The sequence below is a fragment of the Artibeus jamaicensis genome, unplaced genomic scaffold, assembly GCF_021234435.1.
Source record: "Artibeus jamaicensis isolate MK-2021 breed Jamaican fruit bat unplaced genomic scaffold, CSHL_Jam_final contig_354, whole genome shotgun sequence".
Lineage (NCBI taxonomy): Eukaryota > Metazoa > Chordata > Mammalia > Chiroptera > Phyllostomidae > Artibeus > Artibeus jamaicensis.
In genome coordinates this window covers 35,893,434-35,907,386 of record NW_026521803.1, presented here as the reverse complement: position 1 = coordinate 35,907,386, position 13,953 = coordinate 35,893,434, and the positions used below count along the sequence as shown (strand labels likewise).

General features: G+C 44.8%; 1 protein-coding gene across 4 annotated transcripts in view; it reads right to left on the bottom strand.

The window, feature by feature from the left end:
• The window catches only part of NEDD4L (NEDD4 like E3 ubiquitin protein ligase), a 289,989-nt gene that overhangs the window by 165,734 nt on the left and 110,302 nt on the right, over positions 1-13,953 (bottom strand). The window lies entirely within an intron of this gene.

Genomic DNA, 13,953 nt, shown 5'->3' with positions numbered 1-13,953 from the left:
AATTGAAGGGGGGAACCCCCTTCTTATATTTAACATAAATATCAATATACTCGTATAATGCCATAAGTAGTTGTTTGCTTTTCAAGATACCAGAGGAGAGGCATATTTAAAAGCCCAATGTTTACATTTAAAGCTTCTATACAAAAAGAACAGTAAGCTAAGTGAGAAAAATACTATTTACAAAGAAGTCTTACAAATCAATAAATTCACAACTCAAAGGAAGAATGGGCAGAGGGTGTGAATTAGCACTTCAGAAAAGAGAAAATACAACTGTATAAAGAGATTCTCAGCCTCACCGATTCAAGGCATAAAATACGATATTTTTACCTTTCAGAATGGCAAAGATTAAAAGACTGATAAAAATGGAGTAATGCAGAGCATGGGAAAAACTGCTGTTCAAGCAGCGGAACCTGGCGTTATACTCAGGAGGGCAACTTCCCAATATCGACGAACATTGTATATGTTGACGTTCTTTCATCCAGGAGTTCAACTGTAGGAATTTATCTACAGAAACATCTGCATGTAGATATATCCATAAACACTGCAGTGCTTACAAAACATCGTGGCAGAGAGAGAGTAGGTACATTAGTGTCTAACCAGGAGGAAAACACCATGTTGCAATCTAGTATGTCTACTATGATCCATTTTTGAAGTCAGCGGAAGCTAACCTGGATGAATTTCTTAGTGCAAGAATACATTTTCGCTGCACTTTGCTTTACTGAGCTTCACAGATGTTGAGGTTTTTATAAACTGAAGGCAAGACCCTCCAGCACCACAATGATTCCGACTCGCTTCACTGTGGTGGTCCGGCACCGAGCCAGCAAGGTCTCCGAGGTCTGCCCGTACGGAGCTGCCACTGTTCTAGGCCCTCTGAGAGCATTATTTACTATCATTTTCACCACAACCCCGTGGACAGGTACTGTGGCTGCCCCTGCTCTACAGGTGAGAAAGCCGAGGCTTAGAGAAGCTTATATTCACACGGCCCTCTGAGTGCACATTTCTACCATGCCTCTTCCATCCAGACTGAACGCCACACCCATCAAGTCCTGGGGAAGTGGGAAAGACTGTCATCAGTGAACAGACACGGGATGGGTTGGATGGAGGGAAAAACAAAACCAGAGCCCCCACGTGGGCAGGGGAGAACCACTGGAGGAGTGGAAGTATTCTCTAGGTGCCAGAAGTTCAAGTCAAGCGATGCAAGGGGCTGGGGAGACCTGGGGGCAACAACCAGGGTGACTAATCAGGAAACATCCCTTCCTCTAGCTTTTCCTGCTGCTCCCTTCATCATGCAGGTGAAAGCAGGAGTGTGGTGCGAAGACTGGAAGTACAGGCATCTAAAGGCAGCCAGGAGGGACATGCAGGAGCCACGTGGAGGGCCACTGCTGGCCCAGCTCAGCCCCTACCCGTGGCTGCAACCTGACAAGCACAGTGACAGGTTCTCCCGGAGAGAAAGGGGGAACAGGAGACATCAAAAGAAAGACCGGAGGCAACCGAGGATGGCCAACAGTGAAAAGACCAGGGCCGTGAAGGGGGATGGGGGCGGGGCATGGGCAGCAAGAGGAGTGTGCAAACAGAGTTGGAAAGAGAAGAATCTTAAATATGCATAATGAATACCTCCATAAAATCTGAGAGGATTATCAGGGCATCGAAACAAGCACAGGCCGGCACGTGAAAGGAAGAGAGAAGCAGAGAGGTCTGAGACGAGGAGCCAGGGGTTTTCACTGCAAACCACACAGCCATGAAGCTGCCTCCATAGGAGACGCAGGGAGTAGAGTTAACACAGAGAAGGCTTTCACATTTGGGGTGGGAGGAAGAGGAGGAGGCTTAGGTATCACCCACCCCATCATGCATGTCAACCCCACCCCCACCCCTCTGAATTTAGAGAGAGCTTTCATCTTTTCCTGCATGCTCCCAGCTACACACACACACACACACACACACACACACACACACACAGGCAAATCCCGGGAGACTGGCTCTTTGTTTCACACTGGATATCACACACTTTCCTGCACCTTACTGCCCACGCATTGGTTTCTCCAAACCACTCCCACCGATCTCCGACTCCTTCTGTTCACTGGCTCCACAGTGAGACCCGGTACAGATATTCCACACCGTAGCCATTTTTCAGCTGGTGGGCATTTACACATTCAGTGTTTTGTCACTACAGGGGTGAACAGAAATGAGATGACTTTGCCTGCAGGCACACTTTTGTTTCTCGAAGACAGATATCCAGGAGAAAGGCTACTTAGTGAAAAGGTGTATTAATTTTTAATTTTAATATGCACCGCCATATTAAAATTAAATGTGAGAATGTGATGAAAAAAATCACATTTTCATCAATATTATCAGAGTACTGTTTCGACTACATGCATTTGTCTCTAGCTCTACCACTCTGGTGGCTTTTAAATAATGTTTCATTGTTGTTTTAATCCGCATGTTCCTAGCAAACGAGAAGTACTTTTCATAGGTTTGCTGGCCGTCTGCCCTTGCTCTCAGTTGAGTTGCATATTTTGTCTGTTTTCCCTGAGCTGTGTTTTTCTTGCCAATTTGTACATTATTAATATTATAGAATGTACACCTTGTCTATTATACATTTTCTAAGTACCCCTCCCCAAAGTGCCACTGTCCCCCAAGAGTATCCAAGTAGTTTCTTGTACTTTCTGGCAAATTTGAATTGCTCGTTCACGCTGGAAGATTCTGGGATTTATTTCTGGTTATAACGTAAGACAGAGCTCTGTCCCCCTCCCCACTGCTTGTAGAGTTGGTTAGGCCAGTATTTTCTCAACAGTACTGAACTGATCATCTTATTATCTATCAGCTACTCTTAGTGAAACACAGCCCTGGGTCCTCTGCTCTGTTCTATTGAACTGCTTGTGGAATCCTTCATCAGTACCACCTCTGTTAGCATGTTCTGATCACTTGCAAGCCAGGTCTGCCCTCGCTGGTTTTCTTTTCCGTATTCACATGGCTCTTCTCAAGCGTGTTACGCACTTATTTTTGTATATAAACTTCAGGATGATTTTATTCAGTTCCAAAGGGACAAAGAGAAAGCCCACTACTTTGGAAATTTAAAATGGGATCGCAATACAAGTATTAATTTTGGAATACCCTATATGTGTTATATTTTTGAATTTCGTATCTTTCACTAAGAGGGACACAGGTCCCATACTTGTTCAATTTTTTCCCTCCTAGGACATTTGCTGCTGTTGAGAAAAGGAATATTCAACTTCCATTTCCAAGTGCTCATTGTCAAAACAAAGAAAAGATGATAATTTCTAAAGACTTCTTTTTTATCTAGCGACCTTGGCAAATTTTCCTATTAATTTTGGATTCTTTTTTGTGAGAGGCTCTGAGTTTTTCTAGACAAACATTTCACTGTCTTGCTGCATTCTCTAGGGCCTTTAAGACAATGTTAAATAATTATAAAAGAAGAAGTCCTTGCATACTTCCTATTTATAATTGAAATAATTTTAGTGGTTTGCCTTTCAGGAGGTGTATTGTCAGGGTGATGTTTTTAGATTATAATGCATTAGGATTAGCTGCTTAACTTTATCAGATGGCTACCCAGCCTCTGTGGAGTATCAGAAACTTCCCTCCTTTAGTAGGCTGCGGCAGAACAATGGCCGGTGGGGATGAGACTTCCTAACAGTGAATCATCCTCGTATTACTAGAATAAACTATTCATTTTAGTGCCCTGGCTTTTTGATGCACTCGAGAGGACACCTGTCGGGGAATGATTTTAAGTTTTTGCACTGACTTTCATGATTAATAATTGGTCTATAGTTTTCTTTAAAATTTATCAGGTATTAAAATTCTGCTAGTTTTAGAAAATGAACTAGAAAACGCTTCATCTTTTACTATGTCCTAGAAGAGTACAAATAACACTGTTTTTTAAAGGTTAAATTTTCTGTTTTTTAAAGGTTAGATAAAATTCCGCTGGAACCCCACGGGGTCCTGGGGCCGTTTTCAATGGTGACTTTTCATCACATTTCCTACCTCTTCTACGGCAACTGGCCTCTTCAAGGTCTCCAAGCTTCTTGGATCAACTTCGATAATTTGTATTTTACTGAGAAGTCATCCCTACATTTTCAAATGTGTTGCCATGGCATTTTCCTAGAAAGTTGATGAATCTCCCCACGTCTCCTTTCTTATTCCTATTATTTATTTTTGCTCTTTTTTTCCTGTTAGAATGGAAGCTTATTTTATTGGTCCTGTCAAATAACTAGCTACTGGTTTTATTTATCTTTTAAATTTTATTTTGTTTTACTAATTTTATCTTTTATCTTTATTTCTTAATTCCTCCTTCCTCACTTTTTTGTCTATTTAGTTGTTCTTTTTCTAATGTCTTACGATACATCGTCTATTCCTTGATTTTTCATCTTTTGAATAATGAAGACAACATTCCCTTTCTAGGTAATATGTTCTACAATATTTTGAATTTCTATAAAGAACAAGACAGAAAAGTGCCTAAGATGATCATTGTAAGAGCCACCATGCGAATAAGCAATGGAACGAATCAATCCACCAGCCGGCCTTCTCCGAGCAGGGGACTCGCCCAGTAGCGAAAGCAGGAAGAGCCGTCACCATTTCCTTAGTACAGGCCACGTTTAAAACAACGGCATCCTCTCCCTTATCACAATAAGGTTTTCACCCTGCATTTCACGTTTTGGGAAAAGTGGCTGGATTTCTACACAGGTTTAAAAAAATGTCACCACCAGAATAAAGGCTGCAATCAGTGTACCTCTGGGCTGAGTATTAGAACTTCCGTTGTCAGCACAGTGTTCCAAACGTGGGGCGCCACAGAGCCTCAGTCAACCGAGTTTCCCTCCTCTGTCACGAGAGGGAACTTGCTAATTAATGCAAGAATGTGACCTAACACAGCTGAGATGCAGCTTCGGGACAGGTGGACGTGGGACGCTCCGGTGACCGAAGAACGACTCATTCCGGACCCACTGTCCCCATTTCGACAATGTACCACGGCAGGGAGCGCCCTTGTCTACGTGGTGGCCTCAGACAGACACTCTTAAAAACTGATGCTGAAGGCACATTAAGAGGGTCTGCTTATCACCCCAGAGCAGGTGCCTCTGACCCAACTAGAAAAGTGTGTGAGGCAAGAAGCAAAGGTACCTTGACAGGGTTTAAACGGCCCCAATGTGGCCTGGGAAACCCAAATAAAATCACATTCACTTATGCTCTACAATTTAGAATTATTTTTATGATCTAGAAAGAGTGCGGACTCCCATTTCCACTTTTAGATCCAATGACAACGAGCAGAGAAGGAAGCTCAACCTACTTACAGGACAAATTTTAGCAGCTCTGACGCATAAGTGAACAACCAAATGTGTCGGTCTGTTAGGTAAAGCAAATGCTTCTATTTGGGTTGCTCCCCTCAGTCCCTGTAAGAACGGATACCAAAGAGAAATTTTTAACACATTCTAGATTTGATTTTTTCTTCCCCTCCCTCCCAAATATTCTCCCCAGTAAATCTCGGTACATAAATTATTACTCTTAGACCCCCATTATAAGAGGGACTCCTTGGTGGCAGAAACCGTGTAACACTCCCAAGGGTCTCTGAAACTGGTGTGGAAGTATACAGCCCTTCTTGTTAGGCTGCGGGCACTTCCGAGGGAGGGACCACGGCTCTGCCTCACAGGGACACCCTGCAGCGCAGTCCATGGGGCCTGGCAGGCAGCCTGGTGTCAGACACCAGCGTCCGTGACAGTGTAACAAAGGCAGGGTCCCACCTGTGGCTGTGCCCCCAGAACATCACCGGGGGGTGGACGTGGGCACTGCTGGTGGCAAGAGAAGTTACAAAGGTGATACTAAATTCAGGGGCCCTAAGCTGTCAAGTCTCCTAGAATCTACTGGCTGGTTCTGTGCAAGACTAGTGACCTGAGTACCACTGACCCTCGAACAGCTGGGGTTCAAACTGTGTGGGCCCATTTATACAACGGGGAGTTTTTTTCAAAAACTACTGTGAATATATTTTCCTTAGGATTTTCTTTTTAAAGATTTTATTTATTTTCAGAGGGGAAGGGAGAGAGAAAGAAAGGGAGAGAAACATCAGTGTGTGGTTGCCTCTCATGTGACCCCCTACTGGGAACCTGGCCCGCAACCCAGGCGTGTGCCCTAACTGTGAATCAAACCAGCGACCCTTTGGTTTGCAGGCTGGCACTTAATCCACTGAGCCGCACCAGCCAGGGCGTGACATTCCTTTACTCTAGCTTGTGTTATTTTAAGGATACAGCATACAATACACATACCGTACAAAGTATGTGTTAATCAGCTGTTTATGTTACCCATAACATAATGATGTTACCCATAACATAAACGGCTGATTAACACATATTTAATCAACTAAATGAAACTTCTTTTATTTAACTGCTAGTAAGCTATTAGCAGTGAAGTTTAGGGGGGAGTCAGAAGTTACAAGCAGTTTTTCAACTACTTGGGGGTCCATGCCTCTAACCCCTGAGTTACTCAAGGGTCAGTTGTACCTTAATATTTTCCTATTGCATCAGAAAAACAATCCTGGGACAGTGTCCCCAACCCCTAATGTGTATGCCCAATAGCCCTAACGTACTTGACCCATTCTTCAGGGCAGAAGAAAGTACTACCCCAGAACTATGAGTCACAGTTCATAGTCAAGGTTCAGCACTGGCTATAAACAGGCAGTATTTCTAATTCCCAGAATAATCTTTCAACTGGGATATTTGGTGGTTGTTTTTTTTTTTCCTGCATGGCACTCTGCTTCTCGCTGGTCAAAATGGGATAATCTCTCTGTTCCGAGGTCACTGGCCATCAGCTGCTTGGTATCATTAAGAAATAAACTGGTTGGACTAGTTAAAATTTCCAGGTATTCTCATATTTTCGAGGACTTCAATTTCGCTTTCTGGTGGAACTATTTCCAACCATTTCTCTTCTTTGCAAACAACTACAGGCTAAAGCTCCAAGAGAAGGAGGTAGATGGCAGAGCTGCAGTGTTTCTCGGTGGGGAGGACAAGGGGATGGGTGCACGGGGGGGACTGTACCTGGGGATCACCCGGAATCCATCACGGTGCAGCTCCGTGGCCCTGTGATGACCTGTCACCTACGGAGACGCACCGGTGGGGAGGCCATTGCTTCCTGCAGGCTTGTCAGTGCTGTGCATGCGCCTAGTTAGGTTAAAGAGAGGCGGCCGCAAGGCCCAAACACACACACGTAATGCCTCCCGTCCTCTTGCCTCTTCTCTTACCTGGCCTCTCTCTGCCCACAAATCTTAAGCCCGAATGCCAGGTATCTACACCTAAGTTGCCATGACAGGCAAAGGTGGAGTATATGTCTGCTGCTTAGGCGTGTGTGTCCCCCATGGACTTGTGTCTGGGGACAGGAGGTGGTGTCCCTGTGAACACAGCCCCAAAACCCCGCACACTGGTTATGTCCAACTGGTATGTCACCTTTAAGCTGATTTCACTGAGCTCCGTAAGCCACACCTAACCTGGAAGTTTCAACCCATGCTCGGTGCCTGGGGAAGGCCCCTTTGATTCCTCTCGGGGTCACTTCACTGCAACCACCGCACGATTACGAGATTGAAAGGGATTAAGGAAGCCTTCATACCGAAGCTGGTGTCTGACCTCACCAAGTAAGCAGGGCAGAGGAAGAGGGAGAGAGAGAGAAAACCCGAGACATAGCATGAAGAATGGCACAGAAGAAAAAAAACAACAGAACTTGCAGAGGAAACTGAGGCAGTTCAACTTGAGGGAAACATCGGTCAAGTCCGGTGGAAAAGGAAGGAAGAGGGAATTGGGAAACCCCAGGACTAAATGGACCCGAACACCAGGAAATGGGTGTGGGGCCCTTTGCACAATAATTTCCTTTCTTTCCTTAATTGCTGGTGGTTCCCGCCATCTGTCCATGGTCTCACCTACTGACTAATGGAAAGCCAGAAGTTTCCAGATTCTATATCCTACGTGTTTTCTATTCTTATTCTGCACTGATTAACTCATCTCATGTCCCCTCCCAGCTGACAAACTCCACAGTCCCTGTCAGCTGCCCCCCACGCCCCTCCCTCAGTCAAAACAACCCATGCTACTTATGATTACAAAACAAACTTTCCAGTATTTTTACCAAAAACATTTCTCCTAAATATAACTTCCATGATTTTGAGAAAGGCCAAATATTTTTGCCAGGTGGCTGGTATTATTTATCCGTCTTCGAACTCCGTTACTCCTTCGCTGTGTGTGGACCGAGGTGATGGGCACCGCAGGCTCAGGGCCAGGCTGCGCTCACTCCCTCGGGCCCGGGACTGTTTAGGCAGCAGCGAGGCTATGTGGCCAGTGCAATCCACATCCGCTCCTTAGCAATTAATAAAGAGGACTAATGATCTAAATAGCAGGAAACAAACAGAGGTCATAATAAATGAGGAGACTACAATTGATTCTATATTACTTAATATATTTGGTAGATCATCTTAGAATATCTCACTACCCATAAAATAATATTGATTCAATTCATCTAACTCTCAACCCAAAGTCTCCTGTTGAGGTGCTTAGAATCTATTTGGCTATTTGATAGAATGGTGAGTTCCTGTCTTTCCTACTTTCTATTTTTGATCTGTTTTCCTTTTCTTTCATCATGTACTTGGCAGATTTTGAGGGTTGGAGAGTTTTATGTTGTCTCACAAATCATCTGATCATTTCCCTAGGGCTTTTTTTGCACCGTCTTCCTTCTTTAAAAAACTCTGACATAAGTGGCTCTCAGAAAAATGTACAATAGTTATGAAACCCTCGATGCAACAAACATTCGGTGATACATGTGATGGAAACCCGATTTAAAGAATAACTGAAGCTCAACACCATGCAATTCCCACACATCACAACTGCTTGCCAGTTAACATAATGTCAGGTATCTGTCAAGTTACAAGAGTAATTCCCTCCTATCCAGATGCCCACTCATTCCTTTGGCTGGGGTGACCCCATGAAACCCTGCCCATCCCGACCACTCCATCCTCCTTGTGGTCCAGACAGCAGCTGCCCGTCGCTATCGCCGGTGTTCAGGGTGAAGAAGTGAATCACCTGTAACTATTGCGCAAACGCACAAGTACCTGAAAGGTGACGTGCAGGTAGGTGCTCACCATGATGAACCTAGTGATAAGGTCAGCCAGCCCTTCAGATTCAAAACAGGTTTTGTGTTTTGTTTTGTTTTTTTTAATTAAAAGTCGTTCTTTGACACAGGTTATTTTCTGTGGGTAAAAACAGTGGCTTTTCCACAGCAGCTGATTTGAACTAGATTTGCTTAGGTCAGGGCTAAGGTTTGCTAGGACAGAAATTTAAATACTAAAAACATTTTTCTCTTTGCTTAATGATGCCCTGTAAATGGCAGTGCAGAGTTCTTGTTGCTCGGATGCTACAAGTGTTTAGGGTCCGATCCACAAGTCATTGTCTCAGACAGTCTGGCGGGACTTAATGTATCAGATGGATCAACTACCAAATGGAGCATTTTATTTAGTAACATAAAAAGCAAAAAGAATTTGAAAAATGTTTTTACCAGTCATCATTATTTTAACATTTACTAATTTGGATGCAACTAACATCGTTTTTTTTTAAGTTACCTTAAAAAAAAAAACCCAACCTTTCATTCTTGTACATGTACCAACACTACACAATATCAGAGCTAAAATCTCTACTCCAGAGTAAGAAACCTCAGCACTGCATCTAGAAAAAGTATTACTTCCACTTTCCAAAACAACTGACCTTCCGAAACGTCAAGGGGCAGGAAACACTGAATCGGATGGGAAGGGATTTTATGATGACAACGACTTCACCACTTAACCGTCACTCCACTTGTAGTCGCTTCAGCTCGCCAATTCGATTTTTGGACAATTTAAGGAGTAATTTCCAGTTTGGTGTTAATTAAGTATGCAGTGAGGCCTAATGTCATCTATCGGTTACACACACACACACACACACACACACACACACCCCTAGCACAGGAGCAGAGCAACACAATGGGGCTAATAACAGTAACAACAACAAAATGCTTACATGGTTGTATACACACTGGTAAGCATTGTAAGGCCCTGAACATCCACGAAGAAAAGCGCGTAATGAACTGAATACAACACATAAACGAGCATGAACAGAGCCCTGAAATAAAGGCCCGGGAACAGAGATAAATCCAGAAGGATGAGGGCGGCACTAACCAGGAAAGACGCTCCCCAAAGATCAGGGCCAAGCCCGTCACAGGAGAAGGTTGGTGTGAAGCTGGAACAGGCAGACTGGAGGGGTGCAGGTTGGGGAATGGGGGTGGCGAGGGGTGTATACACTTGTTGCAAAGGACCCTGCTCAGTCCCTGTGGATAAACCACAGCTGTGTCCTCTCCTGAAGGAGGAGAGCACTAGACCACCATACTTGAACTTGATCGTGCATGAGGCTCCTGGAAGTCCAATTAAAAGCAGACTCTGATTCAGTACATCTGGGCCTGGCCCGAGATTCTGCATCCCTCCCAAGCGCCCGGGTGATGCTTCGGGCCAACCTGGAGTAACACTGCCTTGGAGGATGGCCTGGGCCGGGGGAGAGGAGTTTAACAGAAAGACCATGGCCAGCTGCGTCTCTAGTCCACATGCAACATGAGAAAGATAAGCCCGTGTCTAAGGCCTCTTTCTGGCTTTAAAAAACTTGGGAGCAGGAAAGGCGGTTTATAGCCTGAAGAGCTACAACCTTTAAATCAGGTATGGAAGAAAAGGCCAGAGTTTGAGGGGGGGAAAGGTTACTAAGAAGCTATATATTTTTTATTATCATATTCCATTTTCACAACAGAATTTCAGGGTGACTAGTATGCCCATTTATAGCTAAGGTAACTGACCCCGACTGATTCAACCCAAGTTCTCCCGTCTCCAAGTCCAGCGCTTTCACGCTGACCAACCGCCACACCAGTGGCGAAGTGGGGTGGGGACCCTGGGCCTAGGGGGCCCACCAGCAACTCCAAGTAGAACTCTAAACATCCATGCTAATTTTTCATTTCTCCCGTTATATAGCCACGTTTGTTTAAAGACAAAAGTAACATTTTTTAGTACCTTATCAAATACAATAGGCCCCTATGTGTATTTTGTGGCTTTATGAACCCAGAAACCAAAATTCCTTAATCCAGGTTGAAAGGCATCAAATTACACCCGTCTCTACGGGGACATTGACATCTGTCACTCGATGCCTTTGGAGGCCCTGCAAAAAAGGGACATGTCCCATTGTCCCACTCGGCACATGGCTGGTGGCACTCCCAGCCAACAGTGTTTCGACTGGCACCTACAAATGCACTTTCTGTTGATGTAACTTTTTAACCTGAAAGTTCCGTCGAGTCTTTTAACCACAGACCTAGCTGTGAGTCAGGGCAAGGGCAGGGAAATTAAAATCACATCACATGGGATAAACTTGCGCGCACCAAGTTGGGCGCACTTTGAAAAGGGGACCTTCGTGGCTACGCTGAGCAGAGAATTCACAGGCGAACACAGAATTCAACTTCATGGCAGTCTGCTTCAAAGAAAAAAAGCAATAAAATTCACTACTATATCGTTTGAACGAAATGACAGCAATATTTTAGGTAAAGTTATCATTGTAAAGCAATCTAGAATTATTGCAAAAAAGTACAGAGTTCCCGTATACCCCATATTGGTTTCCCTGTTATTAACATTTTACTTAGTATGGTACATTTGTCACAACTAATGAATCGAGATATACTGTCATTAACTGAAGCTTATACTTTATTCAGACTTCCTGTTTTTCCCTGAAGTCCTTTTCCTGTTCCAGTATGTTAATTTTGGCTTTCTTGGAATTTAATATTCACCATAGGAAGGCTATTTAAGCAAACATGGCAAACACAAGCATAAAGAATTACAACGACACTGCTCAAGGCATCCTAAGCCCCAGAAGAATGCACATATTAGATGAAACACCATCAAGAGTCAGCTTCTAGCCCTGGCTGGTATAGCTCAGTGGATTGAGCACGGGCCTGTGAACCAGACAATCGGGGTTCAATTCCCAGTCAGGGCATATGCCTGGGTTGCCGCAGGTTCCCTGCAGGCCAGTTCCCAGCAGGGGACGCACGAAAGGCAACCATACATTGATGTTTCTCTCCCTCTCTCCTTCCCTTCCCCTCTAAAGATAAATAAGTAAAATCTTTAAAAAAGAGTCAGCTTCTCAACAGACCAACCTTGATCTATAGCCACAGCAACCACCATCTTAGGGAACTCACACTTGTCAAAGACGTAAGGAGCAGTAGTATGAAGAACAGCAAGCAATCTAGGAATCGGCTTCGGGTGCCAAGCCTGGGTCAATCACACTAAACTTGTGCTCCATTTAAATCAGGTCAACAGATAGCTTCTTGAGCACCTGAAACCCATCAAATATTCTAGGGACCCTACGGGACCCAAAGGTGCCTACTCCATGGTCTCCTTCCCAGAGTGAGTTTAATCGGATTAAAGAGGTAAGCACCTACAAAATTAACCTTGAAGGTTTCAAAGTGCAGGGCAAGACAACGAACGAGCGCATGGTCACCTGGGAAGAGCTTCACAGAACAGGCAACACTTGCCCTAAGCTCTCCAGCAAGGAGGAAGCCAAGTTGGAATGATTAGAAAGGGGCAGTTAACCTCTCCGGGCGGGAGTTTATTTCGAAAGGGAAGGTGTTAGAGTACATGCGGAGGTAGCCTCTTGGGTCTAAAATTCCCCAAGTCCCTCATTTCTGTGACAGAAGACAGACACAGTGAGGTCAGCAGCAGGGACACCCCATCCTGTCCTCGGCCACGTGACCGCAGCTGGGGCTGCCCCAGCTACCAGAGACCCCCCCCCCCCCCAGAGAGCTTCCCCTGCCCGATGATGCAAACAAACCCTCCATTCAGGCCAATGACAATAGCGACCTCGCAAACAACGTTCTATGAAATAAATTCTGTTAAAATAAAGATACCCTGCCACTAATTTGAACTTGAAAGAGATGTATTTTACCACCTTAATACTATGTTATGTAATCCACACACTCCACCGATTTATTCATTAAGCAAGGCCCCTTTGAGCAATTCTAGAAAACGCACACACACCCAGACACACAACTTTTATTCCTGACTAGGCTACCCTGAGGTTTCAGATTCTCTGTGACATTTCTAATTGTGTGCATTCCTGAAAGCAAGGTTTCTCGACCTTGGCAGTACTGACCATCCAAAGGGACACTGTGCACCCCGGAAGGCTGAGCAGTATCCCTGGCCTGACCCCATTAAAGGACAGTCAAAAATGTCTCCCAGTGTGACCAGATGTGTCGCCCAGAGGGAGGGCGCAAAATTGGGAGGAGTAAAGCAATTCAGGATACGTATAAACAAATAGGATTTCAACAGCCATGTGAGATTTTAATGTGGGTTAAATGACTTTAAAAAAAAAATCTTTTATTAGACCCTATAAACCAGTATTAGACTCAGAAAATATAATCACTACAGATGACCAAAAAAGCCAAATGATGGTTTTTCCCTCCTCAACTCTTATGAGTTAGTACTTTCTAAAGCAAAAACAAAAGATAGTGTACAGATTTGTGAATTCCCTAGAAATGAGGAACCGGGGTTAGAAGTCACTCCTCACCCTTCCCAACCTACCACTCTAAACAAGCACCAGATTCTGCGGCCGCCAGCCAAACCGACCGAGCGTAAGGCAGGAGCCGGTCTGGGAAAGAGGCCACAGCGGATGAGGCACTGCCACTGGGTGCCGCCCGACCCACCCACATTCTGCCTCAGAGGACGTGGCGCGCGGCCCAAGGGGCACTTGGCCACCAGCAACCAAAACAGACCCCCCCATTCCCTGGGAGGAGAAGGCGGCCAACAAAAGATGAAGGAGGTGGCAGAAGTCTGTGCCTTGTGAATGCTTTAGGCAAACATCCTTGGGTTTCCCCCTTGTCACTCTGTCTAAACTGGGGGTTGGTGGAACACAATATGACAGGGGA